Genomic DNA, 18,012 nt, shown 5'->3' with positions numbered 1-18,012 from the left:
CGCACCCTGCATGCTGTGGATTTTGCAGAACAACTCCTGGTCTGGAAGGCATAACACTGTGGCGTGGGGGGGATTTTATTTCATTTATTTCCTTGGGATGGCAGGCGTGGGGGCGCATGAAAGCCCGTTCCCTACTTTGATACCCACTTTGATTTATTCCTAACTGTGCCATGGCCAGACTCAGTCTGGGGGGCAACACTTTGTGAAAGGCAGGCGGGTATGTGCAGGCACATACTACATGTACACGTATGATCGGTGTAGCTATAGGGGTGGGAGGAAGAAGGTGAATTTTGTTCATTTCCAGCCCGTACTTTGGCACCTACTTTGCTTCTCTCCCTTGTAGTCTTCGTTCTTCTCCATCTCCGTCCCTTGCAGGCAAATGGCTTGTGAAAGCCAGTGAAAATACTATTTTTTTTTCTTTTTTTTTTTTTTTTCTGTAAAAAGAGCTAGGATATGTATAAATTTAGGGCACGCTGTGAATGAAGTGTTAGGGACAAAGTGGTTTGGAACGTCTGCAGTGTTTCTTGAAGATCCAAGCCCAGAACTGGCTCCTTTGCCCAACTTTTATCTTTTTCTCTCTTCCCCTTGTATTGCACTGGAGATGTCTCTGCTGGACAGACAGACCCACCTAGTTGGTCGCTTTCTTTGGCAACCTCTTCTGTTAATCCTATTGATTTCTTATTTATGAGTCCAGATGAGAAAGCTGCAAAGGAAACCAATGGGAAAAAAAAAAAGGTCTGCGTATTGTCAAATGACTGGTGAATGTTTCTGATAGCGCCTTTACAATTTCCTTTTTTTTTTTTTTTTCTTTTTAGAAGTACTTTTCGAGGCTTTGTTCTGGTGAGGCTTTTTGTTTGTTTGTTTTGTTTTCCTTATGCTAGAAATGTCAACTCCTGTTAAATGTAAGCGGTATTTTTCTGGAAAAAACAAACAGAAAAGAAAGCAGTAAAAGAAAAAAACAGCCCCACATAATTTTACAGTAATCCTTAGTTGGGGATATGTGGGCTGGAAAAGGTTTCCTTGGCCTGTTGCCATCCTTGATTTGATGGCTGATTGATCGCCTGTCATCTGGCTGCCTTTGATCTATTCATTCCCGATAAACATCAATAAATCACTTGCCATGGTAACGCCAGACTCGGTGACGTCACACGTGGCCTGTCAACTCTCTGTCAGCGCAACTTCAGGGGTTCCTGGCTGGATGTGCCACAAAGCCGCATGGACGAGGGCTTCCAGGAGCGTGGGGCTGGCTTAGGTGGAGGAACAGCATCAGGGTTGGTCGGGGCAGAATTGGGGGACCAGCATGTAACACCATAATTTGCCTTTTACAAAGGAAGGCTCTGTACTGAGGGGCCGGGTGCAGAAGTTTTGCAGAGGGTCTGACAGCGTTTCCAGTAGTGCATTTGTAGTTGTGCTTTAAGTACTTGAAGCAGGTAGTCCTACAACTTGGTGGGGTGGTGGAAAACAGGCATTCAAAAATGTGACAGTGCTTTCACATTGTCCGATCACTTCTCTGAGTGGTGTGGTTTGAATTTAGTAAACAGCAAGGGATTCAGGGAGTAATACAAATTGTAACTAACCATGTCCACATTTCCTTTCTTCTCTGACATATACATGCATTCATCTAGTGCTTTTGAAACAGAGAAATAAACTTCCTAGCACTCTTAACTCCATATACGAACAGCTAGAAAGTTTGGAAAGTTTTGCAGTGTGGTAGTGATATGATCTAGCAAACAATATCGTAGCCAAATACTTCATGATAATATTTTGCATTTCTGGCCCGTGCCATCAAATAACACTTCTCAAATAAATTAAAAAGTTTAACTTTTCCTAATATTTGGGAAATCCCGTTTTGTACTATTAATTTAGTTCTGCAAAATCTAGCTTTTACAAGTATTTCACATATTTGACTGTGTTGTACGTTGGGCTCTCTGTAGGCTGGGAGAAAATGCTTCTGCACTAAGCACACATTGTGAGGTATCTTTCTCTCTACCGCTCTCCATCTCTCCCTCCTTTCTCAAGTGAATCATCCATGATGTGTGATCTATCTTTCATATTTAGCAGAAGTGTAATCTCTTTAAACTTTTAGCTTTTTGATAGCCACATTAAACATTTAGTATTGTGCATAATTGCTTCCCACTGAAATGCTGTTTTATTGGTCACATTGGAAATGTTACTTTTCTAACAGCAGTAAAAGCAAAGGCTTTTTTTTAACACCTTAGAAAAAGCTACGAAATAACAGGTTAGTTAAGAAATACTCATTACAAAAACTTGACTGCAGGACTAATAGGAGATGGAAGAATGGTTTTGCTCTATCAAAATGACCCGTCAAAACGACTTTGTTTCATATTTGATTTAATTGTCTCTCTCCTGACAGGCACATTCATCAATAGCTTAATGGTCAATCAGAAGTTGGCAGAGTGAGTGCTTTCATTCTTTCCCATACACTAGCTTTGGCTTTACTTTATCAAAATGCCTCTGCCTAATGGATATGGGGGATGTAGAATGACTGAAGGGCTACTTATTTGAGAAGAGTGAAAAAACAAGAACATTTATGCTGTTGATAAGTGCATGAAGATAAATAAGTGAGCTGTGTGAGGCATTTTATTTTAAGACAGAAGAAACTTACGTTTTTTTTCCCCTTCTTTTTGGCTTCAGAGCTGCGAGTTATAAGGTTCATGACTGCTTTTGTGGCATACTGAGAGTGATGACAAATTGATTGCTTGGTACTGAGAGAGGAAAAAAGGTGGTGGTGGGGGGAGAATTAAAGATGTCTGCTGATTGGTAACTCAGGAAATCCAGTCCCCAGCAACCTTGAGAATACTCGAGAATTTTTTTTCTCCAAACTGAAAGGTCCGCTCAGCCATAAAAAAAGAAAAGTTGTTTTGCCAGCTTCATTAGTGTTCACCTAATTAGCTGTAAACCTGATGGATTCCTGACAGCTTTAATGATTGGAGATGACAAGCTCCACGCAGTGTCATCCAGCAGAATTAGGTTTGCAGCTAGTTTGATGTAATCAAGTTGATATTACACAGTCCTGGTTGCCTTTAGTTGTGCATTAACTCAATTTTCTGCTGCAGGTGACAAATGGGCTTTGGTACCTGGATAATCATGTCATAGGAATTAGGGCCCTTTTAATGGTCTGGAGTAGAATAACAACAACAAAGAACTCTCAGCAGCACAGAGCTCGCAGACATAACAGACAGGTGCACAAATTCTTTATGTCTAGCCCAAGTGCTAACACCACACTGTGGAAGACTAAAGCTGTCTCTGAGAATCAAGAATCTGTAAAAATGATAATTTTGGTTTGTTTGTTTTGAGACTCAGTTGAATATCGTAGATAAATGTGGGAGGAAGAGTCAGAAATTTCAGTTTTATTCCTCACCTGTTAAAGCAAGAAGATAGTCAGGATTGCTGCTCCAATGACTTCTGTCATTTAAGTGAGGAGGAAGAAGGTATTTACTGGTTAAAGGCTACTGTCTAGGAAAGCTAAGATACTGTATTAATAGAGGCCAGTCTTGTTCATGCAAACAGTAATTATCTACCCTTAAATTATAGCTTTCACTTGCAGCTTTTTTAGAAACCTATTTAAAAGATCAAGAAAATGTACTTCCAGCTGACAGAAATGACTTAATACATATTTTGTATACATATAAAGCTCTTCTGAGAAGGGATTGGGAACTAATGATTTGTTGGAAACTCATTTACTTTTTTTTTTTTTTTGGTAAATTGCATAAAACAATTATTGTTTTTTTAAAGGCAAATGCACTGAATGTTGAAGCCTTTAAAAAAAACTAAACAAACTTGGGCCCATGGTATTTTTTTTTCCCCTCTTCTGTATAGTATGGCTTAAACTCTAGGGATACCTGTATACTTTTTAGGCTCATCACTATGTCCATGCATACATTCAAAAGGTGCACGTGGTCCGTGTGAATACTGAAATACATTAAGTAGTTTTTTCAGAGATGCAGAGCGCTGCCACTTTTCAGGGACTTCAGTGCTCTTGCTGGTTATCAGCACCTCCCGAGCAAGGTGGGCAGCGCACCCCAGAAATACAGATGCAAGACGGCACGCAGGTTGTGCAGCCGCATTTCCAGGCAGCTCTGACTTCGGGAAGTTGACTGCTTGCTTTAATTTATGGGAATTGCTTACAACTACATACATACCCCAAAAGTAAATGTAGCGATAAAGTAGACTTCCTATAAAGGTACTTGCAGTGTCAGCCCTTGGTATGTTATTTGCCTCCAAACCTGCCACATATTTCTCTGTTGGACAGAGATTCTTCCTAGCAGCAAGCTGACAAAATGATTAGTTATGGCTGTCCTCTGGGTTTGTGTGGGTTTTTTTTGTTGTGGTTTTTTTTTTTTTTCGGCAAAGTGTGAGGAACAATGCAAAAAAAAAAAAGGGGGGGGGGGCATAAATATAAAAAGGCCTGATAGATACCCCTGAATATCCGTCTGGAAAACAGAATTTTCGAGAATCAGCTGCCATTTCTCCCATTAGCTTGACAGCTGTCAATTAGGGCTTCAGTGCTCTCCTGGGCCACAGTTTATTGCATGCGGTTGATGTTGTCATTTTGTTCTCGGTTTTGCCTTGAGCACTATCATGAGCAGGAGTGAAATAGTCAATAACTGATGTATCAGCAGTTATTTCTTAAATTGGCTTACAAGTCTGCATTTTTCCTCTTTTTACTAAAGATTGTTTTGTAAAGTGATTAGAATGAATTGTGACTGCTGCAGGGTTATGGGAAATGCAGTGGAGCTAGGGTGAGTTAGCAGGATTAGAGTGGGTCCTTTTTGTCAGCCCTGTTTCCAGGATTAGTGGAAACTATATAGAAAAGATCACCTTCAGGGTGAAGTGTGGGGTACATTTTTAAGTGTGCTATGTGCACACTTATGTAGAAACATATGGTGGTGCAGAGTGAATGAAAAGAAATAATTTGCCAGGACGTAAAGTAACCTTATGTGTTATCTTTCTGAACAAACCTTGGCACTGCTAGTTTTATGGTGTAATAATGCATATTTTAATCCAATGTCATGACCGTTTCCTAGCGAACCTAAATACAGATTGTCAAATTTTAATATAGCCCTATTTACAAGGTGCTGCTAGTAGATCAAGTAGTAAGATGCCTGAAGTGTTGCATTGTCAAGTAAGAGTGTATGTATATGTATGGTTATGATACAACACTGAAAATAACGTAGTTTCAGAGCGATGCTGTGTTATCTTATCTATGAAATACTTCAGCATCATTTACTAAACAATCTACCTCGGGTGTTTGAGTCTATTTTTTTTGCTTTTTCCCCCCTCTGTGGGTTTGTTTTGTTGGGGGGTGTCTGTGTGTGTATTTTGTATTTTTTTTTTAATTTAGTTACGCCCAAATTGTGGTTTATCAGCCTAAGTTAAAAATGAAAGGTGAATACAATATATTGTATTTGGTAACAATGATATGGACTGGTACATCCAGACAGATAATATGCAGTTGTAATTAGACTGAATAGACAGGCATTCATTTTTAAATTCTTTGACACATGCATAAAATAGTCATATAATAAGATAAGATGACAATTTTATGTTAGGTTGATAAAGTGTCCCGATACATGCATTTAAATGTCTGTAAGCCTTTTTTTATCCAGACAGATTAATTCTAGTTTCCAGCATTTGCAGTTAGACATTAAATTAATTTGAAAAATCCCACTAAACAATGGATGTGTTGCTTTTTATTTTTGGGTCATTACCTAAAGCAGGAGGATTGAAAAAAAAAAAAAATTCAATTGATTTTTCTTGATTTCCACTTTTAAAAAAAATGCATAAAAATTGGCTGAAAGGATTTAAAGCATAGTCCATGAGAGACCGTATTGTAGTTTTCTGAAGTATAATAATGCAGAATAGAACATTGTCAGAGCTTGAAATTGTTTGTTAACCATTTTCATAAAAAGGACTGTAAGAGTTGAAATAAGCGGGGCTTAATTTCAGACACTGTGAGATTCATCCTACCACATTTTCCTGATTTTGCTCCTGAAAGATATTTTTGTCGTTTCAGTAGAGAGCCAATCTGCAGAATTTAAACACTTCTCATTGCAAGCATCAACTTTAAGACAGTTCTCAGAAAATGCTCAAAGTTTTTTTTCCCCGAGGGCGGAGGGAGTGTGGGGAAGGAGTTACCAGAAGATCATAAAATATCTGAAAGCTCTTTGCCAATGCCATTACCTGGCTTGTTCGGGCAGCAGAGGTGCGACTCTTCAAGAATAACCCAAGTTCGTATTTTAGACTTAATTATAAATTATTAATTAATTCTGTCAGGACACATGTTATTAATTATGACTCTCTTTTCTTCATTCAGAACAGCTGTTGGGAATGGCGTAAGTTCAGTGTGTGTGTTGGTGTGGGAGTTTGCCAGTGAAGAGCTCTCCATCCCCTGCCCTACCTGTGCCTCCCCTCCTGTTAAACGGCCGAGCTAAGCTCGACGTGGCTTGGAATAAATACAAGTTCTGAAGTGATGCGGTGTGCTCACAATTAGTGAACATTTTTGCAGAGGTCCTGTCCATAAATAATTCTCGTTTTAGCAAGACTGTATGGTGGTGGGGGGGTCAAAAGGGCACCGACCGCGCTGTAACGAGGGAAGCAAAGCGCTTTTCGTGCCCCTCCGCCAAACTCCCGCCAAACTTCACGTATTAGCATAGGAGAAAGAGCTGTTTTATTATGAGTTTGGAATGATTCAAATTCATTTACTTTTGAGATTTACATCATTAAATTGAGCCCTCTGTTTCAGTTTCTTATGTGTTCTTTGCGGAATGCATGTTGCATAAAATAGCCAGTTTTTAATGAACAATTTAATGTAAATGGGTTCTGAATTTAAATTAATATTAATGAAGCTTCGAGTGAATTTATTTTGCCTATGTAAAGGCTTGTAACTCTTTCACCCATACACTCTTGTCTTTATGTACTAACATATTGGTTAGGTGAATTGGCTAGTTTCCGTATTTTGTGACTAAAAAACTTTAATGGATTTTACATGGATATTTGCGGTAGCGCAGCTTTATGCAGGTTAGTATCTTTTGTTAAAAATGTACCTGCCTTTATATTCATATTTTTTTAGTTAATACTTTACTATCTTACCCCGCTGTTTCTATATATGTTTTGCCACTTTGGTTTTGCCTTTATGTTTAGAGAAAAAATTGTTCCAACAATAGTCACCAAAGTCAAGATGTTTTCTTTCTTTGACTTACCTCTAATGCATTATGTATTTAGGAATGATGGGATGTTCTATAATTAATTCTGTTAGATGTAATTGCTATAATCACTTTGATGCTACACATAATAAAAGTAATATGGTAAGCATATGAAAAAATATAAACACCTTATTGTAACACTTTATGTAAAATTCTTTTAAAAATCTTATTTAGAGTGGAACATGCACTTCCGTATTTTGTCAGACGTAACATTTATTTTAACGTACATTACTTAGTAAATGAATGAATTTTAGATATTGAAAAGATTTTGACTGGCAAGTTGTCTTGTATGTGTGTGCATATATCTTTGACTCTGTAAGCTATTAAAGATGTAGTTCATTAAGAAGCCCATCTTCAGCCTTGCTACAAGTGACACATAAATATCACCATATATCTCATGAAATAAGAGACAAATTCATATATTGTATTAAAATCTAGCAGATAGTAAATAATACAGAAATGGAGGTGTAGAGCGGAAAGCTGCTTTGTAGTGCAAAATTATGGGAAATATAAAATGTATGAAGGGTAGCGTGTAACTAGAGAGGGAGGTTTTCAGGCATAATCCTACATGCGAAAAGGACTATAGAAGGTGATTCCCCCCACTTTTTTTTAACAAGTAGCTTTGAGTTATTGTTTGCAAACACAGTTTTTGATAGAGAGGAAATGAAAAAAACATGTGCAGTGGGTTAAGCCGTATAGCTGATATCCTTGATTCTGTAACAAAAAATGTTAATATCCCCATAGTTCTTAATTAGTTGCACACCATACTTAACGCTGCAAAGGTCACTTGGTTTTATGATCCAGCTTTGTCTATGAATTTGTATGTTTCCCCTCAAATGTATATTTCCCTTTTGCATATTTTCTAAGCAATTGAGTGTGCAAATGGTGGTTAAAACGCCAACTAGAAACAAGATTAGAAAAATATGTTTAGCGTGGACAAAGAAGATGTTTTTGTTGGTTTTTTTTTTTTTGCTAGCGTTATTTTCAAATAATGCAAAGTCTTCGCATGGAGAGCAGAAGTATTACATTTAACTTCTGTAAGCTGAACAAACAAACCCCGACCAACCTCTCGCTGAATTGTTTTGGGGAAGAACAGAACAGGGTGCTGTTTCTGAGTGTCTCTGGGACTGGGCTCGGTGCCCGCAGTCCTTTTCCTGCAAGGTCAAGCCTGTTGCTGGAGGGCCAGATCTCAGCAGGGGCCTCCTGAAGGCTTGGCGAGGCTGCTCAAGACTGGCAGCCATCAGTCATCCATCTGTGACACAGAGTCTGTTTTTGATGGCAGGGATGATAAAAGGCCTGGGAACTGTATAGGCCCTTGTAATCAGGGCCAGTGCTGACATCCTTCTCAACTTTGACAGCTTCTTCCTTTTCTCTCTTCACCGCCAAGACTGTCTCAACTGGGTTTTTTTTTTCTCTCTCTTGTTTCATGTACTTGATCAGTCTCAGATGCTGGGAATTATTTTTTTCTGAAGGGAGGGGGAGTGTTTCTTTTGGTTTGTGGGTTGGGCAGGTGTGAGAGGAAGTCTGTTTTTTTTTTTATTTTTTTTTTTTGTACTGTAGGCCTGTTGCTAATTAATGTTCCTCCATAAGATTCTGTCGGAGTTGAGTAATGTTTTTGATCTTTATGCCTGATAACTGCATACTTAATGAGATTTCAAAGCTGTGAGTGCAGCTCCCTACAATTATTGACAGATGCCTTTTCTTTGCCATTGGGTTCAGCTTCATAAATCCTCCTGCAGTAATGAGGTTCAGAAGTGCCACCCTGCCAGTGAGCTAATGAAAGAGGGGGGGAGGGAGGGAACAGCTCATGCCTGCCTGACACATTTTTTTCCTTTAAAATTTACTATGCAGATGTCAAGCTGTGGGACGATTACTTCAAACATGCTAATTTTTATCTTGCTTTTGTGTCAAGCCTGCATGCCGTTTCCCCCCCCCCCCCCCCCAATAATAAATAAAAATAGAAACCTCAACCTATTTAAATTTTATCATGGATCATAACTATTGAAGACTTTGATATATGTGTGTTCTTTTGCAGTTTCCAGTCAGTGGAGCAGTTTTTTGAAATCCGAAGGGCAGAGAGAGGATAAAAAAAAAAGGGAAAATAAAAAAGCTGCCTTGGCCGCACGTCGGCCTGCCCTAACTGTGCACTTGAAGCATCGGAGATTTCATTTTAGAGTTCTGAAACTAAATCCTGGTGGAGAATAGCCGCACCATGCCAAACAGTCGATTTCCTTTTCAGCAGAGCCATACATCACTGACCCACCCTTCCCTCCCGACAGAATGACACGTGTCATTTATCACACGGGCCCTGCCAGGCAGAGCGGGGGGCGCGGGGGGGTCCCTTTGCAGCGCCCTCCGCACAGCCCGGCTGCGGCGCGGGGAGAGGGACGGGAGAGCCTGCGCTTGGGGGGCTGGCAGAGTGACTGAAGAGGTTATGTTCTTTCATATTATCTGCTAAGTCGCCTTGTTCAACCCCCTGAAGATTTTCCCCGCCTGTTTCCTTTCTCTCTCACTCTTCTTTTTCTTCTTTTTTTTTTTTTAAGTTTGGCAGTTGGGACAAACTGGCTGACACGTATCATTCAAGCAGCACCAGCTTGCTGGGGGTTGTGTAAATGAATCTGGGAGCTCTTGGTTTCACATGATTCAAACGTGCATTATTGAAGATGGATGTTCCTTAAAAAAAGATTGATGATGGATATCAGGCTTATAGTGCCATTTATCATTTTGAATATTATTTAGACTTGCCGTGTAAAGCTGTAACTTGAGAGTCGGATGAGCTGGGACAGAATGGAGGCCTCGACGTGCACGTTGTGATTGATGGCTTTGCTTTCTCATTGTTTGTTACCAGATACTAGCTGGTCATTACAGGAGTGCCTTACAATTGTTTTAGGGGCTGGATTTCCGTGTGTGTATGTATGTGTGTTTGTACAACAGGGAGAGGGACGGGCAGGGACAGAGTTAAGTTTTTAGTGAGAGCATTTCAATAATTGTGAGGAATGTAGACAAAGCCATGGCCCGTGTGAGGATACAGGCAATCTTTTGCATGAATACAGATGCACGCCGTATGTAATACTAAAATATAAGCAGGACTGTAGCTGTTCCAGAGTAGCATTGTCAGACATTGCCAGTTCCAGTATAAAAATGTGCTTGTGAACATATTAACACAATCCAGCCTCCTTTCGCTAATAGGCTGCATTTTGGTCCCATAATTGCAAAGAAAACAAAGTTCTAGAACATAATTATTTCAGTGTTTACATTTTTCTTTTCCGCCCGCCCTCTTCACCCAGTGTTGTGAATCTTTGAGTCTTGCCGCTCACCCCCAGTTGTCCAGGATGCTCCTGGAGGTGGACAGTCTGCCCACAAAAACAGCAAGGGCAGTCCCTTCCCTTTTCCAAGCACTTTTGCTGGAACCAGGATACCCCCACCTGCTGGAAGAATTAAGGAAGCAGCTTTTTATAGGAAATTAGGTCTTGTCCTGGAAGCGCAGATAGCGACTATTCGGGAATAGACACTCCAGCAACAGAGCAGCTTCAGCAATAGGTAGTGCCAAAACTTCAAGTGATGGGGTGTTTGTGCACAAACATCTCCGAGCAAGTGTGGTACAAAGCCCAGTTAAACTTGTTCTGAGTTGACAGACTATTGAATGTTTCTTGCCTGACATATCATACAAAAATCAAATAATTGACAGGAATGGTCGGTAAAATTAGACAAGAATGGCTTTTTGTTGAATCAGTCTTGAATTTGCACAGGTAGATGATATTTTTGAAATGCTGCTTGTCACATGAACTTTTTCTTTGATTGCAAGATGCCCTCCACGCAAGAGCGAATTATAACTACATTTAATAAACAACGTACAGCATTTAGGTTTCCTTTCATAAAGCCATCAGTGACTTTGTATGAGTTTCAAAGAAATTAGTTTTTTGGAACTCTAGTGTTTGTTATCTCTTCCACAAATTCAATTCACTTTCGGTACACCCAGTTGCCAAAAGTAAGACGAATTCAAGTTTATAAGCTTCATTCAAGTCCAACACCATGAGAAAACCCTGAAAAGACATAGTGTTTTCTATAAAGCCTTCAACAGTAGAAGGTAAAACTTTGATCTCCTACCCCTGCACTTGTGTAAACCAGTAGGTAATTGAAGTACAAGTGCCAATTTGCTGGAACAATTGTAAACACACCTTGATACAAATGGCATCATTGCATTCTTACTGATTAGAAAACTTTGCTATTAATAGACACAAAGTCCATTTCAGGTGTAATTGGTAAGGAGCTGAGTGCACTCATGGGAAGAAACCTTGTTTTGTTTTTTGTTCGCTTTTATTCTTATCCCTTTTTTCAGTTTTATAGCTAGAGACATGATTTATTGCAGCCATCCATCTTTGGGGCTCATCCATCACATCCTGGTTGCTAGGCAATCATGGCAGCAGCTGTTTGCTTTGAATCCGACAGAAAAGTTGTCAATCATCAAAGGCAGGTGAATAGCATTAGAAACACGCTATTGTCAGACGGAATAATTAATCAAAGAGAGAAAAGATAATTAAAAAGATATGACCCTTGCAAGTACTTGCTCTGGGTTGCCTGGAAAAAAGAAAAACTGCCTGGTCTTTTCTAGACACTTAAGCAGCTGAGGGCTGATAAAATATGCACTCTGCAGTGCATAGTTTTTAATTAATTGAAAAAGGTTCAACATTCAAAGACGATGCTGGAGAAAAGTCTGATTATGAGCAGAAGTAATATTTATTGTTTGCATGAAAGGCTTGACATGGAGTTCTAACTTTCTGTCACAAATCTCCTGCATGCTTGCACTAAGCCTCTTTCAGCTTTACTATCTTCGCTGGCAGTTACTGGAGTGTGTGGTTAGTCCGTCCAAATAAGGGTCCTACGGCTTTCATCCAGCCTTTTCATTCTGGGCCACCTTTTCAGTGTATTGTCTGGTTCACTATCCTGTATAGCAGCTATCAGAGTTGCACTGGCTTTGCCATCAGCAAGGCAGGCGAAGCTCGACAAGTCCGCAGTATTGCTCTTCATTCAGGGTAGGAAAGTTGTTGCGGCACTACCTATCTCGTTTCCAATCAGCGTGTGGAATAACAGGCTCTTGTGAGTTGATTCCTGAACCTGATTTTCCAGCAATCCTATTATTTTTAGCTAGAATGATAAAAAGGATGCTGCAAAGCTTAATTTCCAACTCCTGAGAGCTTGGATATCCTGGTAGTAGATACAGCATAGAATGCCCCAGCACAAGCATACACAGGAATGCACTTCAGCTGTGGAGCATCATTGACCCTGTGCTTGCAAAACAGTCAGGTAGAGCTCATAGTGCTGTTAGTCCACAAATTAAGGAGACTGGCTTGAATACTATTGTTGCTGAAAAGCTGGATGTTTGAAGCTGTAATGCCATAAACCGTCTTTTTGAGAACGGCGTATCATATTTTTGATTGTTGGGCAAAATTCTCATTAGTCCAAAACCGCACAATTTCAGTGTTTGTTCATGCTTAGAAGGTAAGATGTCATTGGACATACTGATCACAGGAGAACATATATATGATGATTGCATTACTAGCTTTTCTGGTTAAGAAAAATATTTGATAAGTAGTTAAACAGAGGCAACTGCCACTTTCCCTCCCTTTGTATTTTGTCATTTTTCATTTCATACTTCTTTTACTGTTTTCTAGAACAGGACAAAGAAACTTCAAGTTTCTGCAGCCAGGAAAACAAAACCACTATTTTCAATATCAATATCAAACGCAGATATTAGTGTTGATTATCAGCAAGATTTGCAAGGATATATACCGTGAAATATTTGGAATTAAAATTGCAGGATGAAAATCTTGCACACCGTTATTGCACACCCCATCTCTTTCACATTGGTTAATTCCTTGGATTATTCTTTGCATAATTCCTTGCAGCAGTGTGTCACAACCAGCTCCTCTGCTAATCGTGTGTAGCCTGTGTCACATTTTCTGCTCTCACACCCAGTTTCACTTGTAATCATTCCAGTATTTGCTTAGAGGAGGAGAGAACACAGCTAAGAAGGAACCGGAGTACCATCTGAATACCGGGTATGACACATCTGCTGCATGGAGCTATTCGTTTCAATGCTGGTAGCAGGAAGCTCAGGCTGAAGTTAACTTGGATGACTTCGAGAAATCTGTAGCCTCAATTAACATTTCATATTAGTGGTTCCTCAGAACGTATTGTTCACCAAAGTTTGTGTGAGAAATAATAAAATCTCTCTAAAAGCGTAGTAGTGCATATTAGCATTAGCTTTAGCAATATCCTCCATACATTGTGGGACCAAAGTCGGTATCACCCGTGGCTAATAGCACAGCGCTTTTATGTAAAGTTAGGCTGTTGTCTAGAGTTGCTGACAGGTGTTTTTTTAACTGGGCTAATTTCTTTTTTCTTCTATATGCATTGAGAATTCAGTTTGATGTATTACTGACATTTTTCGTCATAGGTGTGTATGCACTGTGCCTATACAGGGCAAATGGGTGTGTCTTTGTGTATAGGTATGACGTAGTGCTTTCTCTAGCATGTTTTTGTGTATTAAGTAAATGTGGGATAACGATGCCTACATGTGAGGTGACATGTTTATGGCTATAGAGCTCTTCAGTCCTTTGCTGGGAAATGGATTTGTCTCCTTTTCACATATCAACACCTCTGATACTTTTCCAAGTATTTGCTGTATTTCAGATCTGCTGATCGCAGTTTTATTTACTGATAGGGGAACTGTGGCGGTAGTTCCCTAATGGAGGGATATATAGTGCTGACATCAAGAAAATGTTGGATAAGAGACATATGGATAGATGGCTGCATGTTGGAATATAGGCAGCTATAGTTTATTCTGGTAGAGATTTCTTAGATTGTAGACAAAAGTTCTCTATGATAATCTATCTCCCTCTGCTCATCAAATTGAGGTGTGTCTTTTCCCTCTGATTTTTTCTTGGTCTCTTATCCATGTGCGATGTTGAGGAATGACAGAATAGCTGTTCCCCACTCGCAGTATTTATCGTTCCACAGGTGAAAGAGGTTGGACTCCATAGAAGGATTTTTCTGACATAGCCACTTCTTCACCCTTCCCCAAATACAGGTTGCTTTTGGACTTGTGTGAAGAAAACTGGGAAGTTGAAATACCTCGGTACCGAATGCGCTACGTTGCCTTTTTGTTCATATGATGTGAAAAATGGGCAGAATATGTCGGACATTAAAACCACAGCAGATAGTGAACAGTTTTGCTTTAACTGGTGGAGGAACGTGCAAAGGGAGTTTAAAATAAACAGTCAAATAATAATCAAGCATTTGCCAGCGTTTAACTCACTGTGTTAAGTAGAGTGTAGTATCTCAGTAGGAACCACCGAGTTACATGGTATTTGTACACTGAGAAAAATATCTTGAGGAAATATATGTAACGTGCTTGGCTGAACTACGTCCTATGCTTGGCTGAACCGAATAAGCGTGTAACACTTCCCCTCCCAGTACATACACTTGCATATTCCAGCCTCTTGCATGTAGCTGACAGATCATCCTCAGGTCTGTCCTTCCTTGCTGCAAGAGATCCAGGGTGTTTCTCAGTGTCTTTAGAGCGTGCTGTCTCCTTAAAGGATTGAGAATATGTTTCCTTCTGAAGATTTCTGATAGGAGAGAGACTTTTTATTCCACATTTTTAAGGTTAGTTGCCCTTTTTATTCCTCTCAGTATAGCCTGCTGTTCCATCTTTTATATGCACAGTGATTTTAGGGTTTCAATCCCACAAGCTTGTGCAGTGAAACAGAAATATTTCTTATCTACAGTTTTCAGTTTGTCAGCAGTGTGCTTAAGAAAAGTCTTCTGCAAGCTAAGCCTGAAGCTTGGAAGATGTCCTGGTGTTCCCTAAGTCAATGTCCTTCAGTGTCTGAGCCACACTGCAGTGAAATGCATGAAATACATTTGTATGTACTTACATGATGTACAGTATGAAAAGTATCTTGTTTGATTCAGCATATTTTCTAGGATACCTCTTCAGAAATGACAGGGGTGGAAGATAATGGGCTTACTGTCATAGGTGCGAGATGACTAACTCATGTCACTTGATAATCCAGGAGCAGAGGCAGATGGCCTTGAAGATAGGGAATCAGATACAAGCCATCAGGCAGGGTACTACTTTCACTCTAATGCCTGGAGTAATTGTGTAGAAAGGAGCAGGAGTGGAAATGCCATCAGGACAAAGGAGAGGAAGGTCTAGTGCCATGGAGAAGAAAAGGCAGATAGGTAGAGATCTGGGCCACTGTATGGTCCCCCAAATATAAATATCTGAATCCATATATTACTCTCATTCACTTACCTTCAAAATCCCATATGCACCGTGCTGTTATTTCAGAGTTAAACATACGTGTTGCTTTCTAGTTAACTTCCAAACCCCCTTGCAATTGCTATATTAATTTAATTAGTCAGGTGGTTTGTGCATAAGAGTACAATTCTAGTAACCGCCTTAACTTTGAGTACAATGGAGAAATGTGAACTGGGTAGACTAACTGGGTCAGACTTGTTGCAAATTTTATTGAAAGTATATTTGAAAAGTAGAAGATAGAACATGAAGCAGCAAAGAAAGCATGCAAGTGTTTTTTTATATGCTGAGATATATCATTTACCCAGGATACCTTGTCTTCCTTTGTTTTTGCTCTGGGCCTGCAATAAAATGCTTCCTATCTATATTAGTTAGCAAATACTCCAATGTAATATATGAGAACAGTGGTGCATTATTTCCTCATGCTTATATGTTTTCTGTATAAAATATTCTAGCGGCAGTGAAATCTTGCTACGTGATTGCATTTCATTTTGAGACGGTTAGCTGAATAAGCACTAGGACAAGCAAGCAGTAAGCTGAATGAAGGAAAAAGAAATAAAATTTTACAGCACATTCTTGTTGTAGGAGTGTGCAACACAAACTTGTGTGACTCAAATGCTCAATCTGGTCTTCATGATTAAGCAATAAACAAATTACAAAACAAAGTTATCGTCCTTTTGGAACTTGTGCTCAGTTGTGAAAAAGCAAAGTATTTAACATTTCTCAAAGGAAAACATCTTTTGTTACTTGACATTCACTGGTAGTGGTTTTTAGCTAACAAAACTATTTGTTTGCATTAGGGTAAAATGAATAACTTTTTTTTTGTGGACACTGCAGACATTTTGTAAGGTTGGTTTACTGAATGTTGATAAAAGGAAACAAAATAGTTACAATTTGTGATACAATTACTAGTGTGCTTTGTTGTAAAGACTGGAAGAATATACTTTGATTATGCTGTCAACTTCATGTAAAGTAGTTTGGTTACATGGCCTAAGCAGAAATGTCTTTGTGTGTTGCACGTTTGGGTCATGCCCAGAGTAATGGAGTGCAAATCCGTGAGTGGGTCTTCTTGCCAGCAGTAACATAAACCTGTAATAATCCTAACACTCTGGACTCCCCCAGATTTTGCTGCTTATGTCCAGCAGAGACATCCCTGTGTGGGTCCTTGTGTTAAAAACTGTGAGTGCGTAACGATCATTGAAATCTGTCAGATCACTGATGGTCTCTGTACTTTCCAGACAAGACATCCCCTAAAACTTGAGAACTGCAATTTCTTAACCTAAGGAATTTGCATTCTTGTAATTTGAATCCTGGATATATTAAATGTGGGATGCACCTGCACTGAGAAAGGAGACATTAGCTGCTTCTTTGAGTCTGCAACAGTTGTTTATCTGGATATTAGTGGTACCAGTTTTTAGTGTGACTAAGGAGCTGAGGACCAGACAGAAAGTTTGTCTCTTCAGGGATGTATTTATCAGAGTGCGAAAGGGGCTTTCAGCTCCCTCTCCCCGGCCATGCCCTTGGCCCCTGGGGCTGGTGTGGAGCCTGCTGGGTGACACTGCTGCCCTACTGCCTCTCGTCCTCGTCAGGGCTGCATCCATCCGGTTCTTTCTGGGGAAAGAACTTTCTGCTGGATCTCACAGACCTATATATGATGGGCCCTATGTGAGAGCTGTTTAGCAAATGCCCATCACCTTACAACCACAGCGTTACATTGGCTGTTAGGGTAGGTCAAGCAGACTGGGGCTTCAAACGATGTGGGCTTCAGTTGCTCTCCTGAGTCTGCTTCCATGTCACAGAACATAAATGTCGTAGGATATAAATGTGGACGGAACCTGAAAGAGGCTGCCCGGTCCTTCTCCAGTTCGGCTGACTGCAGCCGTGCCCTTCTGGCAGCCATTCATGGACAGCTCAGAACTCGACAGGCATTGCCGTCAAGTGTCCTTCCTGCAGCTGGATATTAGCCTGGCTTGTGGAGTTTCCCATGGGTTATTTCACTTTCAGGTATCCTACAGATTGAGTGAGTTGCTGGTAGCTTGAAGCAACAGTTTGGAGCAGTCTGTGCTGCTATGTCCTTTGGAGCAAGCCATGGGGAGTGATGCTTCTCATGTTCGCCCTTGGTAAGACCCAGTCCAAAGCCCATTGAACTCAAATGTGATTCTTTTACCGACTTACTGGGCTTTCACCAAGACCTGTAGTGTGAACTTAAGGAACAGCATTTCTGCTGTGTTAACGGATATCTTTTGTGCTCATTGTTGATGTAATGTAGATACAGACAGGTTCTGGTAGACACTTCTTGGTTAGGTTCTCATCTTTTCAAGCATGTTTAAATGTTTAAGAACCTTTAAGGATTTGGGAGTAGGTGCTAAGCAGTTGTTTTTCTTAAGAGCGAGGCAATGTAATACAATACTAATGACCCAACCAGGAACGGAGATTTTGTTTGATGGCATTCAATCAGGTGGA

At 40.0% G+C, this 18,012-nt stretch overlaps 1 protein-coding gene across 3 annotated transcripts in view; it reads left to right on the top strand.

Annotated features, from left to right (window-relative positions):
• The window catches only part of TSHZ3 (teashirt zinc finger homeobox 3), a 64,145-nt gene that overhangs the window by 1,780 nt on the left and 44,353 nt on the right, over nt 1-18,012 (top strand). The window lies entirely within an intron of this gene.

This window comes from Streptopelia decaocto (genome assembly GCF_964273445.1).
Source record: "Streptopelia decaocto genome assembly, chromosome: 11".
In the NCBI taxonomy this organism is placed as follows: domain Eukaryota; kingdom Metazoa; phylum Chordata; class Aves; order Columbiformes; family Columbidae; genus Streptopelia; species Streptopelia decaocto.
This window is presented reverse-complemented; position numbering and strand designations above follow the sequence as displayed.